This window comes from Drosophila biarmipes, unplaced genomic scaffold (assembly GCF_025231255.1).
Source record: "Drosophila biarmipes strain raj3 unplaced genomic scaffold, RU_DBia_V1.1 ptg000019l, whole genome shotgun sequence".
NCBI classification, from domain to species: domain Eukaryota; kingdom Metazoa; phylum Arthropoda; class Insecta; order Diptera; family Drosophilidae; genus Drosophila; species Drosophila biarmipes.
The window spans coordinates 1965369-1984701 of record NW_026114537.1 but is presented as its reverse complement, the minus strand read 5'-3'; the positions used below and the strand labels follow the sequence as shown (position 1 = coordinate 1984701).

The 19333-nt window shown below is 40.6% G+C and overlaps 1 long non-coding RNA gene across 2 annotated transcripts in view; it reads left to right on the top strand.

The window, feature by feature from the left end:
- Window positions 1-2585: 2585 nt before the first annotated feature.
- The window catches only part of LOC127012107 (uncharacterized), an 83329-nt gene continuing 66581 nt past the window's right edge, over window positions 2586-19333 (top strand). For both annotated transcript variants that reach the window (XR_007765583.1, XR_007765582.1), the window contains exon 1: window positions 2586-2705. This is a non-coding gene — a long non-coding RNA (uncharacterized LOC127012107). The remainder of the gene's footprint in view (window positions 2706-19333) is intronic.

Sequence of the window (19333 nt, the reverse complement as noted above, 5' to 3'; positions counted from 1 at the left end):
GAGGTGCAACAAATGTTTTGAAAACCACGACCGCTTGGAAGAAGGGGAAACAGTTAATGATGGGACAAAAGCTTTCAAGGCTGGACAAATGGAGTTGTAAAACTGTAGGACAGCGGAGTCAAAATCTTGGATTGCTGATAAAAATGAACAGTCGATCCTCAAAATATAATAATGTAGACCAGTATAATCTGTTTTCCGACAATACTTTATCGGACAAGTTTTTCATTTAAGATTCGCTTAAAAGCTCAACGGATGTTGGTATAGTTGTGTGATAAGGATCTTCAGATAGGGAAATTTCGTTGATATCGGAAATTTTGCAAGAGCGGCATCACTAACGAACTTAAGGTTTAAAAGACTTTTCCGATTATTTACATACATACATACGATACAGTTAAAATATATTTATTCAACAAATAGTACATTAGTACATTCTTCGAATGTCTTATCCAGTTTTTACAAAGAAATGGATAATGGTAGAAATTGTCGAGATTTGTCTCGAAAAAAGTTGAATTGCGATGCCCCTCATAACTCTGCGCTGGATCATCAGAAAAAAATTTTCGAGAAAAATCGGCTAATTTGAAATTGTAAAATTAAAATTATTATTTGTCGAAGACTATCAAATATTAATACGACTCCAGCGTGCAGTGTGAAAACATCTTAATATCGGGCTAGAAAGACAGATATTTCATATAATAATTATGGAATGTTTTTCTTCATAATTATAAATAGAATTGTCGATGTGATCACCAACAAAATCACTATTAGTTTATCGGATTGGATTTGGCTGACAATGGCTGTCCGGTATTAAACTGTATGTATTCCGTGCTTAAAATTGTGTGCTCGATCTAGGATATTTCCGGTCCCATGCTAACAACAATATTGAAAGTCGATTTCCCGCACGAAGATCCGTGAGGTTCTATGGAAGTATTTCACGGGATGCGCAGTCTGTGGGATTATCGCCAACGTCCGGTCACGTTTACTATAAGTTTTTTGGGACAAACGCCCAAATCTTCTGAGTTATGTGTACGAGTTTCTTAGCGAGAAAACATAGAAAAGAAGCTCGTTACATATGGCGATCTTCAGCGAGCTTTATTAGCGAGAAGCTGGCGGATAATTTGGCTGCTCTTAGAAGAATTACATAATAAAGACGACAAGTTAGGTTGGCAAATGGAAGGAGCTGCGGAATAAGTGCGCAGCTCGAGCCAGAAGTCAAATTGGGAAACAAACGACCAACCATGAGCCTGTTAATATTGCCAGAAGTAGAAGATGCGTTGGTGCCAGCCCGTCGCCAGGATAAGATCCGCAGGTCAATAAATTGTAATAGCTTCCAGGAACAAACACATCGGATGCCGGGAGGAAAGTATGTCAATGGCATTTTTTCAAGATGGCAACGAGAAGATAATATTGACCAGTTTCTAGAGGCAGAACTGCCAGATTTCCGTATTACAAGTAAAACTTCAAACCTAGCCAAGCACGAAATCACCATAAAGGACTAGAAACCTATAAAATAAAGACACCACCCAGCAAGAACCACGTTCAACGCGCGTAAAAATCTTGCTTTGATATTTTTGCACCACCATCTACCTATTGCTATAATTTAAGTTACAAACAGAATATTATTGTCAAAGTTGATAAAATAAATTCTTCTTATTTTTAAGAATTTGCGGGTTTTGATAAACCGAAACGTAAACATAAAACCGAGCGCTAGAAAAAAGCTTGCTACGCCCACTCCCACTCTACTGTGGCGCCTACAGTATTCATACTAGACAAAAATTTTAGCTGAAATGTATTGTTCTCATCAATACCTATTGATCGGCATAAAAAAACGCCTCAAGCCCCACACCCCTCGCAATGACGTCAGATTTCTCCTTTTATCCTTTTTAATTATTTTGTGATGTTTTAAAGAAATATATATATATATATCATAAAGAAATATATTATACATCAAAAAAATACCCTCATAGACAAATACCTCGCTACGAGATTCGTGTGGCTAGCTTAGTAGATTGTGTGTTCGTCCCACCAAATTTATAAGGTGTTCACGGGTTCGAGAGGGTTAAACAGACGGCTTGGTAACTCGGGTGGCCTTGATAGCGCCACGTGCTCGCTGCTCGTCCCTGACACGTTGACTTGGCGACTGCTTAGCAACGCCTCGGACTCGCGAGGGGGTCAGCCGTGCGGATTTAGGAAAGCGTTACTGTTCTTAGAGTAGGGTGCTCTGTCCCGGACGGTCCCACTGGTCTGCTCAGATCAGGAGGAACTCTAAATCCTCCTAAATAAGATCTCCGACACCAAAACCACAGAGCTAAGGACCACAATGAAAGCGATCCTGGGCAGCAAAGTCGACGTCAGAGCGCTCACTGTGACAATGTTGATCGAGGTAAAAGACATCGACGAAACCACTTTGTGAAGAAATGTTTCGGCAGAAAGTACAGATGCAAGCTCTCAATGAGCTCTGCCCAGGTTTTCCATTGCTTATTATTGGCGATAAACCACTTTAATGCCCATCCTTTAAGTAACTCCGGTCCAGGTCTAAACCGTAGGCGTTGGCGGACCATTCAACTTGTTCCAAAAACTCAAACGGTTTCTCCGCCCTCCTCAGATTAAGATGAAAAGACTTAACAATAGTCTTCTGTTCGCGGTTGGTTAGCAAGGGCGGGCGGCCAGATCGAGCCTTTGATTGGTTACTGCCAGTCGAGTTGCAGGTGTTAGTAATGTTTTAGATAAAGGAATCGGCTCTACCAACAAGAGCACCAATTACCCTATAAGATTTTCCTTCCAAAAAAAATTTATAATTATTCGTTCCTCAACAGAAATTTGTTTGACCTTTTTATTCATGTTGAAATTCTTTGGAACTTGATGCACAAATTTAGGTTCAACTGACTTGTCTTTAAACAGTTGTACGCAGACTTTTGGGCGTACACTTGTAGTGTTAAATGTAATATTATATATAAAATATAAATGAATAGTTCTGAAAAACACGTCATTTAGGACAATAAACTTAAGTTCCATTGAAAAAAATAAAATAAATAAAATACATGCATAAATGGCCGAACAATTCATGTTAAAAGTTTCATTTTAAAATTTTTTGAGGGTGTACGCATACACACTGAGAGTAATTGTACATTTTCTCAGGCAGACTACTTCTAGAAAAGGGCAGCGAGATAATACGCCATATTTAGCAAGCCAATTTATAAGGATTCTCGCAAAAAAAAGGAAAGGGCATTCACGGCTTACAGCACCTTTAGCGGTTGAATGCACACAGGGAGTCAAGTGGTCGGCATGGTACGAACGGTCGTCATGGTAAGGCGAAAAAAAGGAAGAGAACGACTACGAGCCAAACGTAAGCTGTTCGGACAAAAACAAATTTGCCAATTCACCATTGCCTAAGGAAGGGGCGCCTTGATTGGCAGGCGGTCGATTGTCCCTGTACGATAGTGGCGATCGATGGGCGCAAGAAATACTGGAAATATTGTCAAAAGGTGAAACTTCGTATCGAGCAGGTGGCAACGCTTTATCATCGGTATAGATAGACGATCGCTCACGGATGATGTGACCAAAGGGTGGGGCCACGAAAAGGAGAAGGAGAGGGAGGAACAGTGAGCCTCGAGGTGGGTATCCATAGGCAATGAGAACCCTTATCTCAGTGGGAACATAAGAAGTATTGGCGAGAGAGAATTTGAAATCTTCGAGGACGACAGCGTGGGAAGGAGAATAAAACGGTGGATCGGCGTCTTAAAGCTCATCGGTGAACTTTTGGTCGTCGAGGACACAGGATAATGGCCAGAGATAAGAACGAAAATTCCTAATTCCGACTAAGGATAGAACTGGAAAGAAGAGGAAGAGTCACAGGACTCAGTGAATGCCTAACCACATCGAAAGCCTTGCTAAAGTCTAGGGTTGTTGATAATATTATTTTAAATATTAAATTAAATTTTGTATCATTTAAGATTATAACGCATTTTGACATCTAAAGATCTATTATTGATGTTGTCGACGGTCAAACATTGTAATCGATAGGTAGAATAAGTATTGTAAGGAAAATCTAGTATTTGTTAAGTTATCCGACCTCGTATGGGTTTCGTGGCCCTTGAAGTGTTGGCCTAATAATGAATGCCACCAAAAATGTGTTCATTGTCTTGTGAATTGTAGGAGGCACACTGCTTTAAGATTAAGTTAGTTTAAAATGTATAAGGCTGATTTGGATTGTTCACAGAATAAAACGCCGGCGCTAACCCCCACCGCGCCCACACCTACGCGTAAGGGGTAGTCGTTAAAAAGGCATCTCCATATGATTCAAGACAGATGTGTTTAATTTATATTTCTTTTAATTCTAAGAAACTTATTGGAAACTAAAAAATATCAATAGAGGGATATCAAGATATATTAAATATTATTTTGATATTTTTTTAAAACAGAAAATATTGTCGATACGATATTATAAAAATATTCGACATCCTTACTAAAGTGGATGATTATATCTCCGGAGCACCGGAGATATATACTACTGTTTTATTTAGATAGCAAAGGGACGAAGAAAATGCGGTGAATTTTCATTTGTTTTGGATCCGTGCGGGAGGTATTAATTATAGGGTCTAGTTTCTGTGAGGAATGGGAAGTGGATGGATTAGTAACGCGCAAAGTCAAGTAGAGATCAATCAAAAATCAAAATTTTTTGTATTTTGAGGTGCAACAAATGTTTTGAAAACCACGACCGTTTGGAAGAAGGGGAAACAGTTAATGATGGGACAAAAGCTTTCAAGGCTGGACAAATGGAGTTGTAAAACTGTAGGACAGCGGAGTCAAAATCTTGGATTGCTGATAAAAATGAACAGTCGATCCTCAAAATATAATAATGTAGACCAGTATAATCTGTTTTCCGACAATACTTTATCGGACAAGTTTTTCATTTAAGATTCGCTTAAAAGCTCAACGGATGTTGGTATAGTTGTGTGATAAGGATCTTCAGATAGGGAAATTTCGTTGATATCGGAAATTTTGCAAGAGCGGCATCACTAACGAACTTAAGGTTTAAAAGACTTTTCCGATTATTATACGATACATTTAAAATATATTTATTCAACGAATAGTACATTAGTACATTCTTCGAATGTCTTATCCAATTTTTACAAAGAAATGGACAATGGTAGCAATTGTCGGGATTTGTCTCGAAAAAAGTTGAATTGCGATGTTCCTCATAACTCGGCGCTGGATCATCAGAAATCAAAAATGGCCATATCACTCGATAGATAAGAGTTAGCAGGTAACGCTGTCGAGTTTTTTTTTTTTGTAATTCCCTTTTTTTTAATTTTGTTACAGACTGAAGTGAAAAAGAAAAATTTTCGAGAAAAATCGGCTAATTTGAAATTGTAAAATTAAAATTATTATTTGTCGAAGACTATCAAATATTAATACGACTCCAGCGTGCAGTGTGAAAACATCTTAATATCGGGCTAGAAAGACAGATATTTCAGATAATAATTATGGAATGTTTTTCTTCATAATTATAAATAGAATTGTCAATGCGATCACCAACAAAATCACTATTAGTTTATCGGATTGGATTTGGCTGACAATGGCTGTCCGGTATTAAACTGTATGTATTCCGTGCTTAAAATTGTGTGCTCGATCTAGGATATTTCCGGTCCCATGCTAACAACAATATTGAAAGTCGATTTCCCGCACGAAGATCCGTGAGGTTCTATGGAAGTATTTCACGGGATGCGCAGTCTGTGGGATTATCGCCAACGTCCGGTCACGTTTACTATAAGTTTTTTGGGACAAACGCCAAAATCTTCTGAGTTATGTGTACGAGTTTCTTAGCGAGAAAACATAGAAAAGCAGCTCGTTACATCTGGCGATCTTCAGCGAGCTTTATTAGCGAGGAGCTGGCGGATAATTTGGCTGCTCTTAGAAGAATTACATAATAAAGACGACAAGTTAGGTTGGCAAATGGAAGGAGCCAGAAGTCAAATTGGGAAACAAACGACTAACCATGAGCATGTTAATATTGCCAGAAGTAGAAGATGCGTTGGTGCCAGCCCGTCGCCAGTATAAGATCCACAGGTCAATAAATTGTAATAGCTTCCAGGAACAAACACATCGGATGCCGGGAGGAAAGTATGTCAATGGCATTTTTTCAAGACGGCAACGAGAAGATAATGTTGACCAGTTTCTAGAAGCAGAACTGCCAGATTTCCGTATTACAAGTGCAACTTCAAACCTAGCCAAGCACCAAATCACCATAAGGGACTAGAAACCTATAAAACAAAGACACCACCCAGCAAGAACCACGTTCAACGCGCGTTAAAATCTTGCTTTGATGTTTTTGCACCTCCATCTACCTATTGCTATATTTTAAGTTACAAACAGAATATTATTGTCAAAGTTGATAAAATAAATTCTTCTTATTTTTAAGAATTTGCGGGTTTTGATAAACCGAAACGTAAACATAAAACCGAGCGCTAGAAAAAGCTTGCTACGCCCACTCCCACTCTACTGTGGCGCCTACAGTATTCATACTAGACAAAAATTTTAGCTGAAATGTATTGTTCTCATCAATACCTATTGATCGGCATAAAAAAACGCCTCTAACCCCACACCCCTCGCAATGACGTCAGATTTTTTAGCTTGTCCCTTGCTCACTGTGGAGCCCACAGCTTATAAAAATAAAATGAACTTAAATGTATTGGTCTTGTCAAGATCTTTTGATTGACCACTCTAACGGCCACAAAACTCCCAAGATTAAAAGCTATGACGATTATGTGTGTGTAAATACCTTGCTAAAGTTTAGGTTTGTTGATAATATTATAATCGATATTTTTTTTGAAAAAATATATATTTATATCGTAATAATTATTTTCCCAAATATCGAGAATGCAATATATTTTTTTTTGATATTTTTTTTTATTTTTATAATCTGCATCGTTTAAAAACTAAATTATAAGAAATTAAATTTTAAATTAAATTTTGTTTTGTATGTTTGAGTATAATTCATATAATCTGTATCATTTATAAACTAAATAACAAGAAATTGGATTTGAAATTAAATTTGGGTTTTTCATATTATTGTTATTTGTTTAAATTAAATTATAAAGCAGTTTGAAATCTAAAGATCTATTATTGATGTTGTCGACGGTCAAACATTGTAATCGATAGGTAGAATAAGTATTGTAAGGAAAATCTAGTATTTGTTAAGTTATCCGATCTCGTGGCTCTTGAAGTGTCTTGTGAATTGTAGGAGGCACACTGCTTTAAGGTTATGTTAGTTTAAAATGTATAAGGCTGATTTGGATTGTTCACAGAATAAATCGCCGGCACTCACCCCCACCGCGCCCACACCTACGCGTGTGGGGTAGTCGTTAAAGAGGCATCTCCATATGATTCAAGACAGATGTGTTTAATTTCTATTCCTTTTAATTCTAAGAAACTTATTGGGAAACTAAAAAATAGCAATAGAGAGATATCAAGATATATTAAATATTATTTTGATATTTTTTTAAAACAGAAAATATTGTCGATACGATATTATAAAAATATTTGACATCCTTACTAAAGTGGATGATTATATCTCCGGAGCACCGGAGATATATACTACTGTTTTATTTAGATAGCGAAGGGACGAAGAAAATGCGGTGAATTTTCATTTGTTTTGGATCCGTGCGAGAGGTATTAATTATAGGATTGTCTAGTTTCAGTGAGGAATTGGAAGTGGGAGGATTAGTAACGGGCAAAATCAAGTAGAGATCAATCAAAAATCAAAATTTTTTGAATTTTTAGGTGCGACAAATGTTTTGAAAACCACGACCGCTTGGAAGAAGGGGAAACAGTTAACGATGGGACAAAAGCTTTCAAGGCTGGATAAATAGAGTGTATAACTGTAGGACAGCGGAGTCAAAATCTTGGATTGCTGATAAAAATGAAGATTCGCTTAAAAGCTCAACGGATATTGATATACGAGTAGTTGTGTGATAAGGATCTTCAGATAGGGAAATTTCGTTGACTTCGGAAATTTTGCAAGAGCGGCATCACTAACGAACATAAGGTTTAAAAGACTTTTCCGATTATTTTTAACAGAGTTAATTTGAGCGAGGGACATGTCTGAATATGTGAGACGGTAAAATCAAATAGGGTATTTAGTCTGTTTGGCCTTAAGCAATTTGAATGGTAGTTTAAACTAGATCAAAAAGGTGAAAGCTGAGCCAATAATTATTTTAACAGCAACGAATTAAATACTAAAATCGTTAGTTATAGGAAACCACTCTTTGGAATAATTGTTATTTAATTGTTATTAGGACACCACCAAACAAAGATTTCGTTGTCAGAAACTGAAGAATTAATTTAATTTAATTTATGTGAAAACATAATATCGGGCTAGAAAGACAGATATTTTAGATAACAATTATGGAATGTTTTTCTTCATAATTATAAATAGAATTTGTCGATCACCAACAAAATCACTTTTAGTTTATCGGATTGGATTTGGCTGACAATGGCTGTCCGGTATTTAACTGTATGTATTCCGTGCTTAAAATTGTGTGCTCGATCTAGGATATTTCCGGTCCCATGCTAACAACAATATTGAAAGTCGATTTCTCGCACGAAGATCCGTGAGGTTCTATGGAAGTATTTCACGGGATGCGCAGTCTGTGGGATTATCGCCAACGTCCGGTCACGTTTACTATAAGTTTTTTGGGACAAACGCCAAAATCTTCTGAGTTATGTGTACGAGTTTTGTAGCGAGAAAACATAGAAAAACAGCTCGTTACATCTGGCGATCTTTAGCGAGCTTTATTAGCGAGGAGCTGGCGGATAATTTGGCTGCTCTTAGAGGAATTACATAATAAAGACGACAAGTTAGGTTGGCAAATGGAAGGAGCTGCGGAATAAGTGCGCAGCTCGAGCCAGAAGTCAAATTGGGAAACAAACGACCAACCATGAGCCTGTTAATATTGCCAGAAGTAGAAGATGCGTTGGTGCCAGCCCGTCGCCAGGATAAGATCCGCAGGTCAATAAATTGTAATAGCTTCCAGGAACAAACACATCGGATGCCGGAAGGAAAGTATGTCAATGGCATTTCTTCAAGACGGCAACGAGAAGATAATATTGACCAGTTCCTAGAAGCAGAACTGCCAGATTTCCGTATTACAAGTGGAACTTCAAACCTAGCCAAGCACCAAATCACCATAAGGGACTAGAAACCTATAAAACAAAGACACCAGCAAGAACCACGTTCAACGCGCGTAAAAATCTTGCTTTGATGTTTTTGCACCTCCATCTACCTATTGCTATAATTTAAGTTACAAACAGAATATTATTGTCAAAGTTGATAAAATAAATTCTTCTTATTTTTAAGAACTTGCGGGTTTTGATAAACCGAAACATAAACATAAAACCGAGCTCTAGAAAAAAGCTTGCTACGCCCGCAATCCGTGAAACACTGTGGCGCCTACAGTATTCATACTAGACAAAAATTTTAGCTGAAATGTATTGTTCTCATCAATACCTATTGATCGGCATAAAAAAACGCCTCTAACCCCACACCCCTCGCAATGACGTCAGATTTTTTAGCTTGTCCCTTGCTCACTGTGGAGCCCACAGCTTATAAAAATAAAATGAACTTAAATGTATTGGTCTTGTCAAGATCTTTTGATTGACCACTCTAACGGCCACAAAACTCCCAAGATTAAAAGCTATGACGATTATGTGTGTGTAAATACCCTGCAGCTCCACAATTAAGCACAAGAAAATAAAACAGTTAAGCTTTTTAACACCCTTGCATTATAAATACTGCAAAATTTTTTGTAAATGTAATTACAAATAATCTAAATATTTTCTGTGGGTACTTAAATATTTGTATATAAAAATAATGTGATCCTTGTTATATATATATAACAATATATATATATATATATATATATCATAAAGAAATATAATATATATCAAAAAAAATACCCGCATAGTCAAATACCTTGTAACGAACTGATTTTTATGGTCAGTTCGCTACGAGACTCGTGCGGCTGGCTTAGTAGATTATGTGTTCGTCTCACCAAATTTTTAAGGTGTTCACGGGTTCGAGAGGGTTTATTGCGGGTAAATTTACAGACGGCATGGTAACTCGGGTGGCCTTGATAGCGCCACTTGCTCGTTGCTCGTTCCTGACACGTTGACTTGGCGACTGCTTAGCAACGACTCGGACTCGCGAGGGGGTCAGCCGTGCGGATTTAGGAAAGCGTTACTGTTCTTAGAGTAGGCTGCTCTGTCCCGGACCGTCCGATGTAACGAACCGCTACACTTACAAAAAACTCTAGGCCAGATGTTACCTCGAGATGCCAGCGCACGCGATAAGTTATTTTCCGGCTCTGGCTCTTCGGCTATGGGTGTGATGGTCTTCCCGACATCTCGGAATGCCTATTCCTAATAAAATTCCAATATTCGCGTGCCTCACCACTCTAACCGGTATAGAGAACACACACATCATGTTGCTGGACCTTTCTTATACACTTCCTATCCGACTGATCGGCCCCTCTCGCCTCCCTCGATGTTCTGGAGGTCTTGATCATGCCCACCCTACCAATGGTCGCTCTTGCCCTCATCGCTTAATAGCCTGAGCGACCCCTTCTTCTTTTCAAGCGCACTCCTTCATTGCAAGTCAACGCCAGCCGCGGCCAACACTAATAACTTTTAGCACATTATAAACATTTTAATTACAGTAAAATACAAACATAACTTATTCTAAGATAGACGATAAAAAATCTCATGCGAACAGACGACAATTTAAAAATTACAAAATTAAAGACTTTTGGGACTAAACTGATAAGCGATTAAGCAAATACCCTTGGTGGACTCCGCCTAAATTATTAATGGTATGATTTTCTGTCGTGCTTGCTAATATTGGGGTTTCTTCATGGACATTTCAAATACAAATTTTAAGTAAAATTAGTCAGACAAATTTTGTCGACTGGCCAATTTAACAAAACTCAGAACGAACGAAGAGCTTGGAATCCACGCGATCGAGCTTTCTTTCGCTCATGTTTTCCCGGTTCGCTCAGAGGTTGTAAATTTTTTTCCTCTCATTCATGCTCATTCGGCCATCCCTCCTGATCTTTCCTTCTTAAGTCTCACCCTCCAATTTATTACATTTCCTTCCTACTCCCTTTCTTTTAGGTAATGAATATATGAAAGTTTGGACTCACCACTGTTTCAAATCCATCGACGAAAGCGCTTTCTTCGGGATGATGCTGAGAGCTGTGAAAAGGGGAAAGAAAATGCAAAAAAAAGAAGAGGGGAAAGGGAGACACTCAAACCGACACAGAAAAAAAAAAATGAAAAAAAAATTACTTTCGGGGCTGGCTGAAACTTCGATCGCGGCTTCAACGCATGCTTGTTTTTTTCTCTTTTTTTTTCTTAGCTAGCTGCCTAAGGCACTATTACACCCACATATTCACAAGCACCAACACAAAAAAACTATGCTTACACTTAAATTTGCTTAAACTATGTTCTAGCCGCCAACTAACCCGCGGGCAGCTACTACAGGCTTTCACCGCCGCGTGCGGCGGTAAAAAAACGTTTACTTTCGCGTAAATTTATCTTTTTTTCTCTAAATTATTCTTTTCGCGACGGAGCGCAACGAAGGCGACTGCCGTGATCCGATCCGTGTAGGAGACTGAAAGCTCCCGCTTTTGCGAAGCCCCGCCTCTCTTTACCCACGCAAACGATAGCGGCTGCTTTTACGGCTCAATTTAAACTTTGCTGTCGTAGGTCGGGATTTTGTAACTTCTAAAACCGTGGATATCTAATTTAGAACTCTCTTCTCCTTTTTCTTGCTCAAACACACGGCCGGTACTGCCTAGGGTTATGGGGTCAGACGCAGCTGGTATAATTTGGGTCAGGTTAGGTCGAAAATGTATATATAAAATTAATGCTCGATTTCCAATGCTGCTGCCGCCGCCTTTCCCGCTTGGCCGCCGAATTTCTCGCTTTCGTTTGGCACCAAGATCCACATCCGTTTCTTTTCCTTTCCTTCCCCAGCGCCTTCTCGGGGACTTTCCGAATCGCCTTCCGCCGACCGCCAGTCTAGGCGCGATCCAACCGAAAATTGAACAAGTAAAAAAAAAAAAAAATTCCTTCTTGGGTCACTCGCAAACTGACTTGAGATGACTGCGTCTATACGGTGCCGCTGCCGAAAAGGAAAAGAAAGCATCCGCCGCTGCCGACCCGCCGGTAGCCTCGCTCGTGGGGCATGGTGAATTTCTAGGCCCGCTTGACATTTGCCACTGTTATTCTCCTAGACCCACCAGCTACCTATAAACCCTTTCTAGGCCTGTCACAGGCGGCGCCACCGCTGGGTTTTATCGGACCCACAGATGGAGCTACCAAACCATCTAGCATTTTGGACAAGCGTTTTAAAAATACCCCCCCCTCAAGATCAGACTTGGGGGTCGACGCTCCAAGGATGATACCAAGAACGCTTGTCATCCTGACTCTACTGCTTTATGTCCTTAGCATGAAAGCGCCCCACATACCGTCCCTGTAGATCCTCGAGGTCATAACAAGCTTGACCAACCTTTTTCCTCACCCGTGACTTTACGAAGGCTGGTCCCAACTTTGCGTTATAGCCAGCTGCGAAATTACTTTGCTTGAAATTTCTACGATAAACTTCTTGACCTTCCTTGAAGAACACCTCCCTTGACCTTAAATTGTATTTTCGCTCATTTTTCTCGAACTGATTTTTCATTACCTCTAGAGCTTTGCTGCGGACCAGCTCAAGAGAGTCTTCTCTAGAAAACGCCAACGTTTTATCTTCCAGCAAATTGAGGGCTCTTAACAGCTTGTATGTGGCCCCAGACGATATGAAATGCTGTCCGAACACCATATAATATGGGGACGTCCCTAAGCTTGAGTGAACAGCTGATCTCAGGGCGCAGCATATACTACTTAGCTGCTCATCCCAATCCTTCTGATCACTTCGCACGTAGGATCGAATGGCGGCTATCACGGAGCGATTTACCCGCTCCGAGGCATTTGACTGAGGAGAGTAAACCGGCGTCAAAGTGTGAGATACCTTGTACTCTCTTAGGAATTTTTGAAATGCTTCAGACTTAAACTGCGATCCATTATCTGACATAATTGTCTCGGGAACGCCAAAAACATGAAAAAGCTCCTGCTGCATGTACTTCACAACTACCTCTGCCGAGAGTCTCTTTACTGCCTTTAAGAAAACGAACTTGCTGTAATGATCCACCACAATAAAGATCCCAATATTTCCATTTCTGGATCTTGGGTAAGGTCCTAAGAAATCTATGTAAAGTTTTTGAAACGCCCTCGCTGACTCTGAAGCCTTTCCCATTGGAGGTCGCAACGCTTGGTTTGGGGCTTTATTCATTTTACAAGTATCACATGACCTTATATATTCTTTTACATCTTTTACCAAGCCTGGCCAATAATAGTATCGCCTAAGCCTTTCCAATGTTTTGTGAACGCCTCCATGCGACGCTAACGGGTCATCATGCGCATTCTTAAGTGCTACAGGCACCAAGCCCGAGGGAACCCATAACTTCCAACAAAAATTGTCGTGGATCGGCTCTCCAGATGTAGGTTCAGTTCTCCGGAAAACAAAACCATCGGCTGATTTTAAATCAGGGAGACTACTGGCATTAGCTTTAACCTTTTCGATCAGCTCTATGTAGTCCGGATCTTTGAACTGGGAAGATTCTAAATCTACAAGCAACCCATGGCTGGCCTCTATTGTAGCGATTTCTTCTTCGTTGACCCTCGATAAGGCATCAGGAACAACATTGAGCTTGCCACTGCGATGCTCTATTTTAAAATTGAAACTTTGAAGTTTCAATGCCCACCTCGCGAGTCTAGAATGCAAATCTGTCTGTGTCATCAACCATTTAAGAGATGCGTGATCGGTAATCACCGTGAATTCGTGGCCCTCAACATAGGCACGAAACCTTTTGATGCAAATAATAGCCGCTAAACACTCTTGCTCCGTGACCGAATAGTTTCTTTGTGCCTTATTGAGCTTTTTTGATACAAAGGCAATTGGACACTCTTCGCCACTCTCAGACTTTTGAACTAGAACACCCCCTACTCCGGTATTACTAGCATCACAATGGATATAAAAGGGCTTGCTAAAATCTGCTCGCTCACCCTCTACGCTCATCACAAACTTTTGTCTAGGTTTTAGTAGATCGGTTAAGGGAGCTGACACTGCAGCGAAGTTACTTATAAATTTTCGGTACCAACCGACCATGCCAAGGAATCTCCTCAAAGCTTTCAAAGTCTTTGGCACTGGAAAATTCGTCATGGCCGAAATTTTATCAGGATCGGTACGCACTACGCCTTCCCCTACTATATGACCTAAATATTTGACACTTTTCATGCAAAAATTGCTCTTTTCTACGTTTAATGTCAAACCTGCTGCTCGAATACAACTTGCCACCGAACTCAAAACCTTCAGGTGACTATTGAAACTATCTGAGACGATAAGCAAATCGTCCAAATAAACAAAGACCTCATTCCTAAGTGCAGCCGGTATTACCTTATCCATCAGCCTAGTCATCGTTTGCGAAGCATTCGTGAGCCCAAATGGCATCACTTTATACTGATATAACGGTTTACCAGGTATGGTGAATGCCGTTTTGTCGCGTGACTGAGGCTCTAAGGGGATTTGCCAATAGGCATCTTTAAGGTCGAGGCTAGAAATCATGTTCGCCTTGGGTAGCCGACTGAGAATTCCGTCTATTTGCGGCAAAGGATATGCATCCTTTCTGGTTACTGCATTGACTTTTCGGCTGTCCAGACAAAGACGCACCTTTCCTGGCTTCTGCACCAGCACGACCGGTGAAGACCAAGGACTATCGGACTCCTCAATTACCCCAAGTTTGAGCATACGGTCTACCTCTTCATATAACAATTTCTCGACCGCCGGTGAAACCGGAAAATGTCTCTGCTTTACGGGTTTCGCCTCATCCACATCAATAGAATGCGACAAAAGACTGGTTTTCCCTAGACCAGAGACCGCGAAGGAAGGGAACTTGTCAATCACGGCTTGCAACTGGATTCTTTGACCATCAGTTAGAATGTGAGAATCACAAGTCAATTCCTCAACCCGCATAGCCGGTGGCAATAGCTCAAAAGAGGACCAAAAATCAATGCCCAAATAGAGGTCTTGACTAAGCGAGGGAATTATAAACATCTCGAAGTCCTCTGTTTTTCCTTCGTACTGTACTGGTGTCTTTAACCGACCTATCACATTTTGCCTTTGCCCATCAGCTGTGTTCACTGTACTTGCACCCCTCTTGAACGGAACTCGACCTTTAATTATTTGCTCGGCCAACTTTCCGCCTATAGCGCTTATGGATGCCCCCGTATCTAACAGTCCTATTACAACTCTGTCAAGCAAACGAACCTCTGCATAGGGCCGTCTGTCCAAGTTCTTATAGCGGATTGCGTATATGTCCTTCGCTGACTGCCAATACCCTTTGATCCTTTTTGCATTTCGAGAAGGTTTCTTATAAGGTCTAATTTTAGTATTTGGAAATTCTGTTTTCCTTATGAGTTGCGGCCAGAAAACTGGTGGCTTTCCCTCAACCTCTGGTCCACAATCGTTTAATGCTGATTGACAACGGAATTCGCTGGTTTGTTGCGAAGAACACACGGCTGTTGTCGAGGACGTGAGTTCAGCTCCGCGTTTTTTTGACACTTCGGACAGGTGTGTTTGTAGGTGTTTGGAATACCGCATCCATAGCAGAATATTTTGCGCCTCTCCTTACAATCATGATAGCGGTGTCCCTCTTGCCTGCAATTCCAGCACACGAGACCTATAGCATCCACCTCTACTACCTGGTCAGGATCCGAAAACTCCGAAGCTTCATCTGATAGATACCCCTGCACCAACTCCGACACCTGTTTCCGAAAGGGAACTGGCTTCTGATAACCGTAGGTACGCTTCACATCTTCAAGAAAACCTTCCCTGCGACGGCAAATATCGCGAAGCTTTTTAACAGAATCGATGGTAACATTCAGCAACTCATGCCTTATTTCCGGTCGCAAATTCCGTCGAAGAGTTTCAATCAGGTCCTTTTCTGCCATCGGTACTTCCAGACAGTCGGTGATCTGCACAATGGCGTCGTAGAAAGCGTCAAAGCTTTCTTTTTCTTTCTGCTTCCGGTCTCGAATCGTTTCCTTAAGATCCACATCTGTGCGCGTATCTCGGAACTGCTTGCGTAAAGCTTCCGTCAGCAACTCCCACCTAGAGCTGTCTGAGACCTTGTGGAATCGCCAATAATATTCGCGAGCTTTTCCCTCAAAGAGAACACTGGCATTCCCACAGAGCAAGTCAAATCGCGAGTTCAGAGTTTGGCGTGTTAGCGCCTCCACACGATATAAGAATTTATCTACACTTAACCCGTCCTGATCACCATTAAAACGCAACTTCCAACTGCTTATAATTTGCCCGACTTTGTCGGGACGACTCCCCAAATCAGAGCTTGAAAAGGCTGAGATGGGCCGGTCTGGAATATCAATATCTCCTATCTCTGACGAAACTCTAAAATTATGGCTGGATTCGGCTGGCCTGAGTGGCTCTTGCATCTGCGCAGCTACATTAGTTTGGATCATCGCCCCCATCCGTTCGGTTAGCTGAGTTAATAGGTCATTCTGCATTGCCTTTAATTGCAGCGCAACAATATTGGCGATCACCTCAGCTTCAGTGCCACTAGTTGGTTGTTTCCCATTAGAACTGGCTGGAGCTTTCGGCTTGGCACCTTCTCCCTTGGGTTTGCAACCAGGGCAACTGCCCTTGGCCTTGATGAGATTGTCAATACAATCTTTGTGGAACTCGTGGCCGCATTTTGCCCGTCCCACTTGGTCTGCTAACAACGGCCTGTCGCAAAGCGCGCATTTGGGCGATCCTGAAGCCTCAGACTCCATTGCTGCCTAGGAAAATAATGACGAATTTTCGTTTGAACAACTCGAATATATCCAGCCTACGAGTAACAACAGACAACCAGAAACCCGCAAAATATATAAAAGAATTTGACACCCGATTTCGTATAAATACAATCAAAAATAAATCAAATAAAGGTAATTGTTTAAGAACTTATTCAAGTTCCATCTACCAGATCGCGGAGGGCTCTTTGATCCCCCCCAAGCTCGAATTAATGGACCGCTTGAATTTTAAAATGGGGCTCCAAATGTTTAATAACTTAGATGGATTATAACTAGTAAATTAGATAAATTATAATTGATAATATAAGAATTATAAATTGTATACGAAAATAAATAGATAAAATCAATTCAAACAACTCGACAAAATCTCAATATCAACAGTCTGGCCAGCAAGCTTAGCTGATTGCTTGCAATAATAATGCACTTTTATACAACCAAAAGGTTTCGATCAGCACAAAAAGAGAAAATAAAAAAAACAGAGCTTTGTCTCGCCAATCGGCGACAACAAAAACAAACAATGTCCGCCGTGGTCAGATTGTAACGCGAAGCTTTTCGCTCTCTGTTATCCAAGCGACAGATTATTGCACTCTGAGATAAATGTCGGGCATATGCCTCTTGTCTCTATCCGTGGCCTGAGGTTTATTTAAAAACATTTTTACTCAGTAATTCCTATGCGAATATTTGACAAATGGATATGTGCAACTTGTGGGATTTTTCTTCGCGAGCCTTTGCTGATGCCTGTCATCCGTGGTCAAGTGTCCCGCTTTTCGTAAGCAAGTCCACTTGCATGTCCTATGCGTCTGACTTGCACCGCCTCGAGCTGCGACGTGTAGAGTATACACAAATAGGTTTGCTTCGGCTAAAAAAACTGTCGGCAGTGGTCGGCTTGATAATGATCATCCGTTTTCCTATGCTTCCGAACACCTTTAAAGTCGAAACTGATATCCTAACGACTGGAGCAACCTTAGCTGAGTACATATATGTCCCCCTTGGTCCTTAGTACTCGCAGCAAAACGAATGTATGTGTGTGTGTAAGTCACATTAAAAATGTGGCCCCACACGTTGGGCGCCAATCATAATTTTATTAATTATTCTTTTATTAATTATAACTGTAACGAACCGCTACACTTACAAAAAACTCTAGGCCAGATGTTACCTCGAGATGCCAGCGCACGCGATAAGTTATTTTCCGGCTCTGGCTCTTCGGCTATGGGTGTGATGGTCTTGCTGACATCTCGGAATGCCTATTCCTAATAAAATTCCGATATTCGCGTGCCTCACCACTCTAACCGGTATAGAGAACACACACATCATGTTGCTGGACCTTTCTTATACACTTCCTATCCGACTGATCTGCCCTCTCGCCTCCCTCGATGTTCTGGAGGTCTTGATCATGCCCACCCTACCAATGGTCGCTCTTGCCCTCATCGCTTAATAGCCTGAGCGACCCCTTCTTCTTTTCAAGCGCACTCCTTCATTGCAAGTCAACGCCAGCCGCGGCCAACACTAATAACTTTTAGCACATTATAAACATTTTAATTACAGTAAAATACAAACATAACTTATTCTAAGATAGACGATAAAAAATCTCATGCGAACAGACGACAATCAATAAATATTACAAAATTAAAGACTTTTGGGTCTAAACTGATAAGCGATTAAGCAAATACCCTTGGTGGACTCCGCCTAAATTATTAATGGTATGATTTTCTGTCGTGCTTGCTAATATTGGGGTTTCTTCATGGACATTTCAAATACAAATTTTAAGTAAAATTAGTCAGACAAATTTTGTCGACTGGCCAATTTAACAAAACTCAGAACGAACGAAGAGCTTGGAATCCACGCGATCGAGCTTTCTTTCGCTTATGTTTTCCCGGTTCGCTCAGAGGTTGTAAATTTTTTTCCTCTCATTCATGCTCATTCGGCCATCCCTCCTGATCTTTCCTTCTTAAGTCTCACCCTCCAATTTATTACATTTCCTTCCTACTCCCTTTCTTTTAGGTAATGAATATATGAAAGTTTGGACTCACCACTGTTTCAAATCCATCGACGAAAGCGCTTTCTTCGGGATGATGCTGAGAGCTGTGAAAAGGGGAAAGAAAATGCAAAAAAAAGAAGAGGGGAAAGGGAGACACTCAAACCGACACAGAAAAAAAAAAATGAAAAAAAAATTACTTTCGGGGCTGGCTGAAACTTCGATCGCGGCTTCAACGCATGCTTGTTTTTTTCTCTTTTTTTTTCTTAGCTAGCTGCCTAAGGCACTATTACACCCACATATTCACAAGCACCAACACAAAAAAACTATGCTTACACTTAAATTTGCTTAAACTATGTTCTAGCCGCCAACTAACCCGCGGGCAGCTACTACAGGCTT